This window comes from Octodon degus, unplaced genomic scaffold, assembly GCF_000260255.1.
Source record: "Octodon degus isolate 3935 unplaced genomic scaffold, OctDeg1.0 scaffold00005, whole genome shotgun sequence".
In the NCBI taxonomy this organism is placed as follows: domain Eukaryota; kingdom Metazoa; phylum Chordata; class Mammalia; order Rodentia; family Octodontidae; genus Octodon; species Octodon degus.
Window position 1 is genome coordinate 12,011,334 of NW_004524581.1, and position 4,098 is coordinate 12,015,431.

Sequence of the window (4,098 nt, forward strand, 5' to 3'; positions counted from 1 at the left end):
AAGAAAGAAAGAAAGAAAGAAAGAAAGAAAGAAAGAAGAGGAAGAAGAAGCAAAAAAAGAAAGAAAAATTACACAGTACTCTGGAAAAAACCCCTACACAAATAGCATAATTATGAGTTAGAGCAGAAATACACACACAAATACAAAAGATGCAACGTTAAAAATTTGGATGTACCTACTAAATGCCTCTTGTGAGTAAAGAAAGACTCCAGAAAACAAAGATTCTCAGAGACATGCTGAGGGGCCTATCTAAAGTTGACCAAGGGGCAGGCTGGCCAAATAGCTCAGCAGATAAAGCGCCTGCTTAGGCAGACACAGGGGCCACAGGGGTTGGGGATTTGATCTCTATTTTTTTTTCTCTCTATTTTTTTTTAAAAAATAAAATAGTTGACTAAGGAAAAAGGTGCCCTTTAGTGGATAGATTCTCTGCAGTGGAGATGATCTATGAACCTTTGAAATATTTAGCAAACTTCTCTGATTCTGTGCTCACCCACAACCTTGTATAATTTGCTTTCTTTTACAGAAATTTCGTACAGAAAGAGAAAGGACACATGGCTAAGGACACAAGGGTCGGGCCTCTCGACAGTTATACTTTTTGTTATAAAACAAGTAATCCAGCCCCAAACTCTTGTCTTATGGATTAGTCTCTGTGAACTGGGTTAGTGTCAGACAGGGCTCTGAGTGTTGGCATTATTTTGGTTGCCTACATATCTGGCCTCTGAGCCTTCATGACGGAGACAGATCCATCTGTGGATTCACCAACATGGTACCCATCTACAGGGGTCAATCAGTTTTGACCAGGCAATACTCTGACTTTTTTTTTTCTTCTATATTTTAGAGAAGGGTCTACATGGTGTTCAGGGTCTCACTAGTAGATCGGACTCATAGTGATCCACCTGTTTACAGCCTCCCAAGAGCTGGGATTACAGGCGGGCCACCACTCTCAGTCTCAATCATCATCTCTGTGCGCCCCAGGGTGGGGCCAGCACAGCAGGACTGGGGATCGAGCCCCAAGCCCCTGCACCTGCTTGCAGGCACTTTAGTCCGCTGAGCCATTCGGGCTGCCCTTGACTGCTTCTGAGCCTTCTGAAGTCGTTACCTATCCAAGAAGGGATATCTTAATAATGTGACACAAGACACACACACCACTCTTCTAGTGATCTTAATTTTTCAAGTTTCTAATTCTGGTATTTAACCAAGAGTGAGTAAAGCTATGCAATTCCAAGGTTAAATCAGGCAGGTGATAGACAAAAATCTCCTTTAGAGTTCTCATGAATATACTAATCTAACCTGATCTGCTGAAAATTAGTGTCTACTTACATCTGCATAGGCTGAGTTTGAATGCCAGAAATAGTAGCTATTATTTTAAGGACGAGTTAAGGTTAGGGTTAGGATTAGCCTGCTACACTGAGACAAAGTGACACTTGTCTATTTGCAGTTTCTTCTAAAGCCCTCTATCACAAAGAGAGGTATAACCAGGGGCAGTGATACATGTCTATAATCCTAGCACTTTGAGAGGCTGAGGCAGGAAGATCATAAGTTCAAACCTAGTATGGACTCTGTAGTGAGACTCTGTTTCAAAATATAAATAATTAAATAAATAAATAAGGGTTGGGGGTGTAGCTCAACACAATGACCTTGGGTTCAATTCCCAGTATCACAAGAAAAATTAAAAATAAATAAGAGAAGTATTTTTACTGGGACTGGAGGTATAGCTCAGTGGTAGAGCACTTGCCTGGCGTGTGCCAAGGCTTTGGTTTAATCTCCAGCACCATAAAAGAATAAGAGAAAGAAAGAAGGAAGGAAGGAAGGAAGGAAGGAAGGAAGGAAGGAAGGAAGGAAGGAAGGAAGGAAGGAAGGAAGGAAGGAAGGAAGGAAGGACGAACTCATAATAGAGCAGCATCAAGTTGCTTAGGACTCCTGGCCTTGGTATTAACAATGTAATGTGGATCAGCACCATTAACAACACTTGGAGGCTTGTCAGAAATGCAGTCTCAAGCCCCACCCCACCACAGTTTCACTGAACTAGAATCTGCAAATGCATTGTAAAAACTTGAGAAGCAATGACCCAGGGCATCCAGAGCCTGCTTCTCACACCGCAGTTGCAGCCCATGAGGGGGTCAGGAAATTAATTCAGTAGTTCTGCCACCAGCACTCTGTGTTTATCTGTTTGTTTAATTTCACAGCACTGGGGATCCTAAACCAATGGCCGTGCAAATGCTAAGCAAGCACGTTACCACTGAGTTATATCCCCAACCCAAACATCAGAATTTTAAGTAAGGAAATGGAAAACATTAGGGTACACTGCATGTCTCTGATCAAGTGTCACTTTGCAAAACTCCTGTTTAGTTATAAATATTTTTATATTTCATCAGTCATGATGTGACAGGTGGGTCTAGGTAAAAAATTTTTGAAAGCCTTTGGATTAAGCCAGTGTTTCTCCAAATGTTCACATGGGAACTCCCAAATGTATTTAAAGGTTGGGCTTATACAGAGAGAGTACTTCAAACCAATGTGGTTCTGATGCATACTAAATGTGGTGGTGATCTCCGATGTTTGCATGTGTGGGCATTACCCAGATGATTTATTAACAAGGGCCACTTGGTTTCCCCTCCAGAATTTCTAAGTCAGTAGACGTGGGTAGGGTTTAAGGATTTAATTTCTACTAAATTCCTGATAATGCTGATGATATTGGCCTAATAATATCAAATCACAACTGCAGAAGACTTAGAATAGGAGAGTAGCTTCAAGATTGTTTCTCTAATGTATGCCTAAACTCATCAACCCAACAGATGTTCCCATTACTCTGTGCATATCTCTGCTGTGGCTTGAATGTGTCCCCCAAAGCCCAAGAGTTAGCAACTTCATCCATTGGGAGGTGGGCCTGGTAGGAGCCCCGGGAATAGATGAGCACCCATATCCCAGGAAAGTGTTTCTTACCATGGAAGCAGCAGCCTTATAGAGGATGAGTTCTGCCCACACTGAAAATCCAGCCAAAAGATACACACCTTTTGCCAATTTTACTTTCTCCAGCATCTACTCTTCCACAGCCATCATACGCAGTCAGACAGGAATGCGATAAAAATGCAGAATTTGTGAACCTTTAAATTCACCACTATCTTTAGATCAGTGCTACTCAGAGTGTGATCTGTGGATACAGATCCGTCTCGCCTCATCCGGCAGCAGTGTTGGGGCAGAGATGTGAATTTCTGCACACCACCACAGGCCCATTGAGACAAATCTGCTTTAAGAAGCTCTCCAAGTGTTTTTTGTTTGTTTTTTGGGGAGGTTGTTTGTTTGTTTGTTTTCCCTTTGTGGAATCAGGGTCTCACTATGCAGTTCAGGCTGGCCTTGAGTTCACATCAATCCTCCTGCCTCAGCCTCCCATATGCAAGCCATTTGGTGCAAGAAGCTCTGTGCCTGATCATTTGCAGTTGCTAGGGACCCTGTTAAATGGTGACATCCCTGTGTCCCCATACTTGGACCCAGCTACATCACAGAGAAAACCAGCAACAATCTCTCAGGAGTATGACACTAGAATTTCTCACACCATGGCTGCCATAGGAACTGCAGCCCTTCCTGGTTAGTCACAGACTACCCATACTATATTGGTTAGAATCATCCATGTACATATACTTCCGGAAGTTGCCAAAGGAAGTCACACATCTATATATTTATATCTCCTGGAGCTTATTACCAAAAATTCTTCTACTCTCTTCCTGATTGATTTATTTTAACCTTCTAATATATGCATATAAGTTAAATGTTGTAGAACTCTGTTCAATTCAAGGTTCTGAGTAGTGAATCTTGAAATAGAAAAAGATTTTTTATATCAAAGTTGAATGGAGACTTCCGTTAGTTGTATATTTTCTTCTGTTGACGTGAACTCATTGCATTTGGTGCAACAGAAAGGAACTGGGGCTGCCAGAGAAGCAATCTTCCTTCCTCCCTAACTTCCTCCCCTCCTTCCCTCTCTCCTTTCACTTTCCTTCCTTCCTTCCTTCCTTCCTTCCTTCTTTCCTTCTTTCCTTCTTTCCTTCTTTCCTTCTTTCCTTCCTTCCTTCCTTCCTTCCTTCCTTCCTTCTTTCCTTCCTTCCT